The sequence below is a fragment of the Leucoraja erinacea genome, chromosome 1 (genome assembly GCF_028641065.1).
Source record: "Leucoraja erinacea ecotype New England chromosome 1, Leri_hhj_1, whole genome shotgun sequence".
Taxonomy (NCBI): Eukaryota; Metazoa; Chordata; class Chondrichthyes; order Rajiformes; family Rajidae; genus Leucoraja; species Leucoraja erinaceus.
In genome coordinates this window covers 33,879,929-33,892,971 of record NC_073377.1, presented here as the reverse complement: position 1 = coordinate 33,892,971, position 13,043 = coordinate 33,879,929, and the positions used below count along the sequence as shown (strand labels likewise).

The 13,043-nt window shown below is 42.6% G+C and overlaps 1 protein-coding gene across 7 annotated transcripts in view; it reads right to left on the bottom strand.

Moving 5' to 3' along the window:
• Window positions 1-13,043, bottom strand: part of celf4 (CUGBP, Elav-like family member 4) — a 1,152,430-nt gene that overhangs the window by 341,453 nt on the left and 797,934 nt on the right. The gene's annotated exons all lie outside the window — the stretch shown is intronic.

The window sequence follows — 13,043 nt, the reverse complement described above, 5'->3', positions numbered from 1 at the left end:
CATTGTGTAATGCAGTAAATGACGTTCCTGCATGTGTGATAACATTACCAGTTAAAAACCAAAGGGCTTTTCCCAAAGCACTTGTAGGCTGCTTAACAGTCAATGCCTGAAACTTGGAATCTGCCATCACTTAATGGGCTAAAAGAGTGCAATCTTCTATGCTAACATCCACTCAGGTAGCTATCCAAAAAACGTGTTGATGGGTATTTGATGGTAAGCATGGACATGGTGGACCAGTTTGTGCTGTTTCACTTTCAGTTTCAGTTCAGTTTATTGTCATGTCTAGTTGTGGTAGGATGATTCAGTTGCCTGATAACATCTGGGAAGAAACTGTCCCCGAATCTGGTGGTGTGCGTTTTCACACTTCAATACCTTTTGCCTGACGGGAGAAGAGGGAGTGGCCAGGGTGTGACTTGTCCTTGATTATGCTGCTGGGCTTGCTGAGGCAGCGTGAGGTATAAATGGAATGAATAGAAGGGAGTGTGTGATGGTCTGGACTTCGTCCACAATTCGCCACAATTTCTTGTGGACTTGATGGAGCTGTTCCCAAACCATGCTGTGATGCATCCTGATAAAATGCTTTCTGTTCTGTTGGACCCCAAGATTATGTTGTATTGAAATATGAGTTGCACAGTTCCCAATAGAAATTGCAACAGCTCATATTTGCCTTTCAGAACCACGGAAAGTGGGACTCTACTTTAAAGAACTCTTTCCATGGCAGCCACAGGATTAAATCACAAAGGACAGCCATGTAGGTGAGGAAAAATATGAGGGAGAAGGGAGACGGTGAATGGTCGGGCCCTGGGGTGTGTTGTATGGCAGAGGGATCAAAGAGTACAGGTGCATAGTTCCCTGAAAGTGGCATCACAGATAGATAGGGTGGTAAAGAAGGCTTTTGGTACATTGGCCTTAATCAGTTAAGGTATTGAGTAAAGAGATAGACACAAAGCACTGGAGTAACTCGGTGGGTCTGCCATCAATTCGGAGAAAAAGGATGGATTGGGTTTGGGTCAGGACCCTTCTTCAAACTGAGTATAGTGGTAAAGAGGTTATAGTATAGTGGTTGGGATGTTATGTTACGGTTGTGTAAGACATTGGTGAGGTGGTATTGTGTTCAGTTTTGGTCACCTTGCTATAGGAAGATGTCAATAATCTGGAAAGAGTGCAGAGAAATGTAGAAACAAGGAACTGTAGATGCTGGTTTACAGAAAAAACCCAAAGTGCTGGAGTAACTCAGCAGGTGAGGCAGCATCGCTGGAGAACATGGATAGGTGACGTTGAGGGTTCCGACTCTTCCTAGGAATCAACATGGATAGGTGACATTTTGGATGGGACCCTTCTTCAGAATGAATGTGCACAGGGCCAGCCTTAGGAGGTGCGGGGCTCAATTGGGACAATTTTGGTGAGCACCAGGTTCCCAGCCAAAGTCTGTAGATTCATAGAAATATAATTAAAGTCTATTATAAACTTTATATCTCTATGGTAGAATGGAAAGTAATCAAAATATGCCCCTAAAATAGTGCCTGCGAGTTAATGGACCAAACAGATCTAAGCTACATTTTAATATAAAATTGCATACATGTAAGCCTACAAGTAACAAACAAAATGTGTAGATCACCTCTGAAAAGTACATAGTTACAATACCACTTGTTTTAGTGACTGTGAATTAAATAAAAATGTAATTTAATTAAATAGATCCTGGAAAACCAATAACCATTGGTGAAAAACCAGTCCAGGCATTACATTTTGGGCTTCAGCCCCATCCTACTCTTTGGGCTTCTACCCCATCCTAACTTAGTTGTGTGTGTGTTAGTTGTCTGTGCGTGATGTGTGTGTCAGAGGCAAGGAGAGAAGGGCGGAAGGGAGGTAGAGAAGGGAGTGAGGGAGGGAGTGAAGGGAGGGAAGGAGGTAAGGAGGGAGGGAGGGAGAGAGAGAGAGAGAGAGGGAGGGAGAGAGGGAGAGAGGGAGGGAGGGAGAGAAGGAAGGGAGGGAAGTAGAGAAAGGAGGGAGGGAAGGAGAGAAAAAAGGGATGGATGGAGCGAATGAGAGAAGGGAAAAGAGAGAGGAAGGATGGAGGGAAGGAGAGAAGGAGAGAAGGGAGGGAGAGGGCCGGCGGCGGGACTGGATGCTGAGGTCCGGGCGGCCGGATGTGAGCTGAGGCCGATGTTTGTATACGTTGCTCCAACCCCCGGCCCGGCCCTCCGTGTATTGTTCACCGCATCTCCCCGGGGAGAGAGAGGGGTGGAGCAGGGGGCTGCGTGCGTGAAGCACGGCGACTGGAGGGGTGGGAGCGTTGCCGTGCGAATGGCCCACCTCCCCCTCTCTCCCCCTTCTCCATTCCCCCTCACACCCCCTCCCTAAGGGCCGGCCCTGAATGTGCAGAGTAGTTATGTGCAAGAAGATAAAGCCAGAACTCAAGGGCCTGAAATATAGGGAGAAATTTTTCAGGCTAGGACTTTATTCTTTGAAGTGCATGAGGCTAAGGGATGATCTTATAGAGGTCATGAAATGATGAGGAGAATGATAGCACAAAGTATTTTACCCAGGGTAGGGAAATCAAGAACTAGAGCTGATAATACTCAAAAGGATTTGAGTATAAGAGCAGGGAGGTTCTACTGCAGTTGTACAGGGTCTTGGTGAGACCACACCTGGAGTATTGCATACAGTTTTGGTCTCCTAATCTGAGGAAATACATTCTTGCCATAGAGAGAGTACAGCGAAGGTTCACCAGACTGATTCCTGGGATGGCAGGACTTTCATATGAAGAAAGACTGGATAGACTCGGCTTGTACACGCTAGAATTTAGAAGATTGGAGGGGGATCTTATAGAAACTTACAAAATTCTTAAGGGGTTGGACAGGCTAGATGCAGGAAGATTATTCCCAATGTTGGGGAAGTCCAGAACTAGGGGTCACAGTTTAAGGATAAGAGGGAAGTCTTTTAGGACCGAGTTGAGAAAATCATTTTTTACACAGAGAGTGGTGAATCTGTGGAATTCTCTGCCACAGAAGGAAATTGAGGCCAGTTCATTGGCTATATTTAAGAGGGAGTTAGATGTGGCCCTTGTGGCTAAAGGGATCAGGAGGTATGGAGAGAAGGCAGGTACAGGATACTGAGTTGGATGATCAGCCATGATCATATTGAATGGCGGTGCAGGCTCGAAGGGCCGAATGGCCTACTCCTGCACCTATTTTCTATGTTTCTATGTTTCTATAAGTTTAAGGTGAGAGGGAAAAAAACTGATAGGAACCAGAGCGATAACCTTTTCACACAGAGGGTATATGGAATGAGCTAGCAGAGGAGGTAGTTTAGGCAGGTTCACTAACAATATTTAAAAGACACTTGGACGTACATGGGTAGGAAAAGTTTAGAGACATATAGGGCATCTTGATCAGCATGGATGAGTTCAGCTAAAGGGCCAGTTCCGGCGCTGTATGACTGTCAAGAGTCAAAAGTGTTTTATTGTCATATGTCCCTGATAGAACAATAACATTCTTACTTGCTTCAGCACAACAGAATATGTAAACAATAAAATAAACAAGAAAACAATGTTCAGTGTGTGTATATATAAATATATACATACCCACCCATAAACACACACACACACACACACACACACACACACACACACACACACACACACACACACACACACACACACACACACACACACACACACACACACACACACACACACACACACACACACATACACAGATATACATATATACATACATACGCATAAAAAACAAACAATAATTGTGCAAAAAGACAAAACAAATGCCCCCAAGTCTATGTGGTTCAGAACTTATTTGAGGTTGTAGTGTTTAATGGCCTGATGGCGGTAGGGAAGAAGCTGTTCCTGAACTTGGACATTACAGTTTTTAGGCTCCTGTCCCTTCTTCCCGATGGCAGGGATGTAATGAGTGTGTGGCCGGGATGGTTTGGGTCTCTGACGATGCTGGCTGCCTATTTGAGCATGAGGGTATGAGGCTACATCTCCACTTCTGATTTGTGCTGTGAACAGACCAAGCCATAGCACGGAATACACTCATCACTCTACAGAGTCCCAGCATGTATCTCTGCTGTGCTTAGCTGCAATAAGTACTGTCAGACTTTCGCTGATGTGTGAAATGTGTAAAGCATTAAAATCTGAGACAGACAGATGCAGACAGCTACATATCGACGTCCCTGTTGGGATCCTTTTATTCGATCTGCAAACTGACTTGTTGCATATTTGCTACTCGTTTTACTTGGAGTTAAAAATGAAGGTTGAAGGTTGCGTGTTATTGTTGCAATTTCTATCAGTAAGACAGAGATGAGTGTTGGCTCATGGTGCCAATGTCATTAACTGCACAAATAACACCTTGAAAAACTTATGTTGCACTTAGATTAAATATTCCAGAAGCTTTCAATCAATTTCCATGACAGATGCATTTTTAACAGAAAATAATTGCTGTCATGTTAGAAACATAGAAACATAGAAACATAGAAATTAGGTGCAGGAGTAGGCCATTCGGCCCTTCGAGCCTGCACCGCCATTCAATATGATCATGGTTGATCATCCAACTCAGTATCCCGTATCTGCCTTCTCTCCATACCCCCTGATCCCCTTAGCCAGAAGGGCCACATCTAACTCCCTCTTAAATATAGCCAATGAACTGGCCTCAACTACCCTCTGTGGCAGAGAGTTCCAGAGATTCACCACTCTGTATGAAAAAAATTCTTCTCATCTCGGTTTTAAAGGATTTCCCCCTTATCCTTAAGCTGTGACCCCTTGTCCTGGACTTCCCCAACATCGGGAACAATCTTCCTGCATCTAGCCTGTGCAACCCCTTAAGAATTTTGTAAGTTTCTATAAGATCCCCTCTCAATCTCCTAAATTCTAGAGAGTATAAACCAAGTCTATCCAGTCTTTCTTCATAAGACAGTCCTGACATCCCAGGAATCAGTCTGGTGAACCTTCTCTGCACTCCCTCTATGGCAATAATGTCCTTCCTCAGATTTGGAGACCAAAACTGTACGCAATACTCCAGGTGTGGTCTCATCAAGACCCTGTACAACTGCAGTAGAACCTCCCTGCTCCTATACTCAAATCCTTTTGCAATGAAAGCTAACAATGGCCATTGTGTGCATAATCAACAGGCACCAATGGGTAGTTCTCCCAAACTACTGAAACCACTGTCTATCTGGACATTATTGCAAGCAATATCATTGCAGCACGACGCTACCATTTTTCCATCTTGATTGAAAATTCTTATCATGCAATTCATTTACCTCTAGATATTCAATGTTTGCTGCAGAAGCTTTGTTTAGGAATGAAGAAAACTTATCAGATGGCATTTTGTCGTTGACTGAAAGAGTTTTCATTTCGAGAAGACCTTTTATAGCAATGATAGATTTTTTTAATGTAATGTCTTTATTTATGGGCCTTTATGTGTGTGCTCTTATCTGAAGTCGCTGTTAATGAAATTATGGAGTAACGAATGGAAATTGAGCATTTGGACACATAATCTCTGTGTTATTGACCCTTTTGACAAAAAAAGCATGCACTCTTTTTTTATTAGTTTTCTTCCATTTCAAGATACTAACCTGTGTGAGGATATAATTGTACCTTTGAAAAGTTGCTTCATGCATTAACTAGAACACATTAACAAAGAAATGCTGTGCGTCACAGCCATAAGAGGCCTATCCCCACATAAAGATGCACTTTAATTCCTAGGTGAGCAGCCATGAGAACATGACGGCACAGTAGCGCAACGGTAGAGCTACTGCCTTTCACCGACAGAGATCCTAGTTTGATCCTGACCATGGGTGCTGTCTGTACCGAGTTTGTACGTTCTCCATATGATTTGCGTGGGTTTTCTCCGAGATCTTCGGTCTCCCCCCACACTCCAAAGACGTACACGTTTGTAGGTTAATTGGCTTGGTATTAAATGTAAAATTGTCCCTAGTGTGAAGGGTAGTGTTAATGCGCGGGGATCTGTGGGACGACCAGTGGGCTCTGTGGGCCGAAGAGCATTTTTCTGCGCTGTATCTCTAAACTAAACTAAACATAGAAACTAATTGTCCTGTGGGAGCTTGAACGGCGCTGGTCCATGGAAACATCCTAGCTTTGTTTACATACGAATAGAACGATACAGTACAGAAACAGACCGTTTGGCCCACTCTGTCCATGTCGGCCAAGTTGCCATTCTGGGCTACTCCCATTTGCCTGCAATAGGCCCATATCCTTCAAAACCCTTCCCAACCACATTTCCGTCCAAATGTCTTTTGAAAATTGTCATTGTACATCTACTCAACAAATTACATCGTTTCTGGCCAGCTAATTATGCATTCTCATTTTGTATTTCATTATGATGTAGAAGGACACCATATGATCCATTCAGTCTATGCCCTCAAGGGCCTGTCCCCCTTGGGCGTCATTTGCACGCCATTTACGCGACATAATTTACACTTCACGACGCGTGTGTCATGACGCGCACGTGATGCGCGCATGGCGCGTGGTGAGGCGTGGTGGCGTAGGCAGTGATGCGCAGTCATGCGCGGCACCCCAGGATTTTGTGATTCACAAAATCTTCGCGCGCCACCTGCATGACGCGCAAATGACGCCCAAGTGGGGCAGGCTCTTCACTCAGAGCATTCTAATCAATCCTAATCCCCCATATATTGCCATGCCATCTATTCTCTCTCATGTGCCTAGTAACTCAACCATGATTCTCATACAACCTAATTAAACTCAGGATAATCTACAGCAGTCAGTTAACCTGGCGGTACAGTGGCACAGCTGGTAGAGTTGCTGCTTCACAGCGCCAGAGACATGGGTTTGATCCTGACATCGGTTGCTGCCGGTGATCATTTGTGACATTCTCCCTGTGACCATGGGTTTCCTCTCACGTCCCCAAGATGTGTGGATTTGTAGTTTAAATGGCCTCTGTAAAATTGCACCTAATGTATAGGGAGCAGATGGAGAAAAACGAGTGTGAATGATCAGCATGAACTCGTCGGACCGATGGGTCTGTTCCTATGGTGTACCTCTAAACTAAACTACCAACTCGTACATTTTTGGGATGGGGAACAAACCAGAAATGAGCGAAAACCTATGCAGTTACAAGGAAAATGTAAATACTCTACACGGACATCATCAGAGATTAGGATTTAACCCAGGTCTGTGGGATTTTACTGTGTTCACACTGACATTTCCAGCTTCTTATGAGTGTAGCATCCATAGTGAAAAATGATGGAATATGGCTTTGCAATTAGTCTCAGAAATGCCAAGCCTCGTCTCATATCAAGAGAGCGCTTCTTATCCCTTCTCCCATTAGGCAAGAGGTACAGAAGTGTGAAAATGCACACCGCCAGAATCAGGGACAGTTTCTTCCCAGATGTTATCAGGCAACTAAACCATCCTTTCAACAATAGTGAGCAGTTCTGAGCTACTATCAACCTCATTGGAGATCCTCGGGCTATCTTTAATCAAACTTTACTGAACTTAATCTCGCATTATACGTTATTGCCTTTATCCTGTATCTGTCCACAGTGGATGGCTCGATTGTAATCATGTATGATCTTTCTGCTGATTCTTTAGCATGCAACAAAAGCTTTTCACTGTACCTCGGTACTTGTGTCAATAAACTAAACTATCTAAACTAAACTAAACTAAAGATAGACAAAAATGCTGGAGAAACTCAGTGGGTGAGGCAACATCTGTGGAGCGAAGGAAATAGGCAACGTTTCGGGTCGAGACCCTTCTTCAGACTGATGTGAGGGTGGGGGTGGGGTGGGAGAAGAAAGGAAGAGGTGGAGCCAGTGGGCTGAGGGAGAGCTGAGAAGGGGAGGTGAAAGTAGCGGCTACCTGAAATTAGAGAAGTCAATGTTCATACCACTGGGGTGTAAACTGTCCAAGCGGAATATGAGGTGCTGCTCCTCCAATTTACGGTGGGCCTCACTCTGGCCATGGAGGAGGCCCAGGACAGAAAGGTCGGATTTGGAATGGGAGGGGGTTGAAGTGCTGAGCCACCGGGAGATCAGGTTGGTTATTGCGAACATAAACTAAACAGTGGTACTAGCCTGAACATAACGCAGAAACAAGAGTTTTAAAGGTACAGTTTTTTGGTTCTTCATTCTATCCAGTTTATTAAGGATACAGGGAATTAGAACCTTACCATCTACTTTCCATGTTTAGTACTTTTCAGTAAGGTTACGAAACTTCAGGCAGTTAGCGCAACTCACTGATTTTCCCTATCCCTAGCCCATTGAGCATTGAGGCCAATAATACTGTTTTCCAAAATCCACTCTGGCAGAGATCAGCAAACTCAATACAGTACATGCCAGCAATCAAAGCTGGGACCTTACTTGTTGGTGTGATTCAGAAACACACCAGATGGTATCGCTACAATGCTGGATCCGTTCCTAGATTTTTTCCCTGTTCCTTACATCAGTTAATCCCTTGATCAATCTGAGTTACTATATTTTATGGAATTTCATTCATTTACCCACAATCTATTTGTATCAAGTTGAATTAATTTTAATGGTATTAATAGCCATCTTCTTTAGTAATCTGAAATGTACAATGTGTCTTTTGGACTCTTTTGGGACTAACTGGTGAAAAGAGCTAATGTATAAATGGATAATGTGCTAGAATATCCACAATAGGAATATTCACACAATTTAGTTTATCCCTATGTGTCATTCTGAACAAAGTTTGATTTGGAATTAACGTTTCCCCAGTTTGGGATCCTGAACCACGCTTGGATTATCTAATTTGTTCATGTGCTGCCTATCTTTATCCAATAATGCATCGGTATCCATTTACTGCATGGATGATGCATTCTTTGTGACTGCTAGAAGCTGCTGTATGGTAACTTTTCTTCAAACTGACTTGCAAATAAAAAGCTATGTTCCAAAAGTTAAATGAATGCCTCCTCACCTGGTCTAGGCGCCATCTTTCTTAGGGCATTAATATTCTCCTAATTTTATATAAATGTCCTTTTCCTGCTTTATTCCAACCTATCCAACTCAGTCTTTAGGGGGATACCTCCAAATTTCCATTTGGTTCCAGATTTCTCCACTTATCAGGATAGGTGAAACCTAATGCTATTGTCTTCGATTTCCCAGTCAGAAAAATTGGTTCATCATATCAAAGCCTTCCAACCCTATTAGCATTTTGAATAGCTCAATAAGATCGCCTTTTAGTTGGTTATATTTAATAGAATCAATGCCCCAAGCTGTGCTCATAGTTTAACCCTTTGAGGTATGGCTGGTGTCATAGGAAAAACACAGCCAAATTAATTTAGATTTTGAGTTTGATTTTCTGTCTAATTAAAAACTAGGAAGCTGACCAGAGTAGGTGATCTTGGTCCTCAGCTTCCTCCATTGTCCAGAAGGTGTCCTTCATTCCAGTCAGTTGAAGTTAAAATAAACATTTAAAAATGAAGCAAATAAGGAGGGATGGAGGAATCAAAGTGAAGGGTGGAAAGCAACTGATAGTAAGCGTGATGTGTTCATTTAAAGGAAAGGTTGATAGATTTTTGACAGGCAGATGAATGGGGTTGAGAGGAAAAAGTAGCATTATTGAATGGCAGAGCAGACTTGATGGGCTGAATGGCCTCTGTTTTATGGTCATCAGAGTGTATGCTGCAGCCTTTACACTTGTTCGCATACTGATTATTCTGTATAGAATTAAACAATAACTATCGCTCATCCTAGAGGTGGTGCCATAGAGTGTGGTAGCCTTGCCTGCATATGTTTGTACATTCATTCTTTTTAAAATTTTTTGTTCGTCAAAAAGTTTTGTTTTGGAAGTCTTTTAGTCTTTTTGTGTGGGGGTGGGGGGTCCTCACTCTGGCCCTGGAGGAGGCCCAGGACAGAACGGTCGGATTCGGAATGGGAGGGGGAGTTGAAGTGCTGAGCCACCGGGAGATCAGGTTGGGTATTGCGAACTGCGCGGAGGTGTTGGGCGAAGCGATCGCAAGCCTACGCTTGGTCTCACCGATGTAGATCAGCTGACATCTAGAGCAGCGGATGCAATAGATGAGGTTGGAGGAGGTGCAGGTGAACCTCTGTCGCACCTGGATCGACTGCTTGGGTCCTTGAATGGAGTCAAGGGGGGAGGTAAAGCGACAAGTGTAGCATTTCCTGCGATTGCAAGGGAAAGTGCCCGGGGAGGGAGGGGGGAGGGGATGAATACACCAAGCTGCTCTTCTCTATTAAAAAGGCCACTCCTTCTGTCATTGATTCATCCCCCTTAATTGGATTGCAAATATGTTGAGATCTCAGAGGTTCCTAACCTGGTGGAGCATCTGAGTCTTCAAGACTCTCTGCCTCAGCACTGAGACTTCACATTTTTCTGGTCTCTAGGCTGACTCATCATCCATATTATGGTTAGTATGGTTTTCATGACAGACTTCTCTTTAGGAGCTTAATTTATATAGTTACTGTGAGTTTTCTCAAGACAGGCTGAATGTCCCAGCATTCTGTTTTCATTGATCATCAATGCTTTTTCCAGATACTCTTTCAATAATAAATACCAAATAGATTCCAAGAGGAGTAATAGGCATGTGATGATAGTGAGAGATGATAGGAAAGAAATACAATTTAAAGCGATAGGTTGCTTTAAGGGAATGAGGAGGTAATAAGGACATAATAATTCGAGTGTAGAATGGGAAAGAAACCTCAAAGACGTCCCATTTTGGTGACATCCGAGCAAAACAGAACATTCAGCTACTGGTGAATCTTTCATCTGCATCTCTGATCTTATCCCCGGATGGAAAGGCACAACTATGTAAGACAAAAAGCTTTGAAGGAAGAAACATTAAGATAAGATAAATCAAATTAAAAGAGAAGGGGACCCCCACAATTAAAATGTGGATTGTGGAAATGTCGGAGACCCTACATCTGGAAAGAATTAGACTTGTCTTAATGGACAAACAAGAACATTTTGTTAAAATATGGTCCCCATTCATTAACTATTTGAAGGGATAGATTGGCTCGGCACGGAAACCTAACTGAAGTTTGAACTCAGGATTCGATGAAAAGTTATAATTTATAATCTACGAACCTATCTCCAATGACGTATTATTAGTAATTCATTTCACTTTTTTTCTTTTTTGACATTTGTAATTCTTTTTTTTCTTTCTCTCTCTTTCTGTCTATATAAAAAAAAAACTAGAAGCAGAATCAATCCCCAATTGAAAATGTTAATAATGTATGATTGATGTACATGAAATGTTTTTTACTATAATATGTAACTATACTTTACCATAGCATGTTTGCTTCTAATAAAAAAATTACTTAAAAAAAAAGAGAGAAGGAGAGTAATTGAAACAGGTTTAAGGAAATGGGAGAACAAGCCGGATAAGGAGCATCACTGGGACTTTTCCCAATTTGTCTCTGGTCTCTCAGTAACAACTCTGCTCACATGTTTACATTTTGGTTTGGTTTGTTCTCATTGTCACGTCTACTGCGATATGCGAAAAGCTTGCGTTTGTATGCTATCCAGTCAAATCAACCCATACTATACACGAGTACATTCAAGCCAATAAGTACTTCCATCAGTACTTTTCAACGATCTGAAATCTATCAACATTTCCAGAAGTATGCTGATTTAAAAATAGGATGCTACCTCATATATTAAATCTGTTGCACAATTGTAATTGACGTGCATATAATTTCTATCCAAACCCATTAACAGAAAGTGATTTACAGCTATTTCATGCCTAGAGTGTTCTTTAGCAGCCAAATTATATAAATCATCAAATGAAGATCCGAAGTCTTTTCACAGAAATAGCAGCAAATTAATCCCATGCCGATCACCGCTTAGATGTAACACTGAGGGCAGTAAGAGTTGTACTCCAAATGTACGGAGCATAGTCTTTGTGAGAAACTTAAATAACCATCAATCTAACTGACGGAGCTGGTTGCCACTAGCAACACACTAAATGGGTTAGTTTTGGAGCAGATAATAGAAGTGGGCATCCACTCGGCACCCTGAGTGGCACGTGTAGCAAACAAAACTGTATGTTATAGGCTTGTGGTGTGGCGTATCTCTAACACTAACATTAGCGCGAAGCCTTGACTAACCCTGCTTCAATGAGAGGTGTTTGATGTTGCCCCAAATATGTTGGGAACCTGGTGATAAATAAAACATTACTTCAATGTGTGCCCACCAGCAAAGTTGGTATAGACACATGAGACTGCAGATGTTGGAATCTGGATCAAACTGCTGTAGGAATGTAACCTATAGCTATTCTCCAGAGATGCTGCGTTGCTCCAGCATTTTGTGTCCATGTGGTGCAGGAACTGCTTAATGGGTTGAGCAGTATCTGTGGATGGAAAGGGACGGTTGACATTTTGAGGTTAAAACCTTGCATTAGAACAAAGTCGATATGTCATATAAGGGACTAAGTACTCCTATAACCAATGTAATCAAATCAATATAATATCTTGTCACAATTAATGACTTGTCGCAGTGATAGACAATTCAATCATCAATTTAAATACAAAGATCCATGAACACCGCTACGTTCCAGAGCCTAACAAAGGCACCAACCTACGTTAATCTGGCGACAATTACAACAGCGCCTACGTCAGGAGAAGTCAAACTACTACACTCATTGGCCTAACAAAGGCAAATTGTCTTGGTCCCCTCATATTGCTGCAGGAGTTCCTAAGAGTAATGTCCCAAATACGACTAACCAGTTATTTTATCAATGACTCCCTTCATCGTAATAGAAACATAGAAAATAGGTGCAGGAATAGGCCATTCGGCCCTTCGAGCCTGCACCGCCATTCAATATGATCATGGCTGATCATCCAATTCAGTATCCTGTACCTGCTTACCCCCTGACCCCTTTAGCCACAAGGGCCACATCTAACTCCCTCTTAAATATAGCCAATGAACTGGCCTCAACTACCTTCTGTGGCAGAGAATTCCAGAGATTCACCACTCTCTGTGTGAAAAGTGTTTTTCTCATCTCGGTCCTAAAAGATTTCCCCTTTATCCTTAAACTGTGACCCTTTGACTTGGATTTCCCCAACATCGG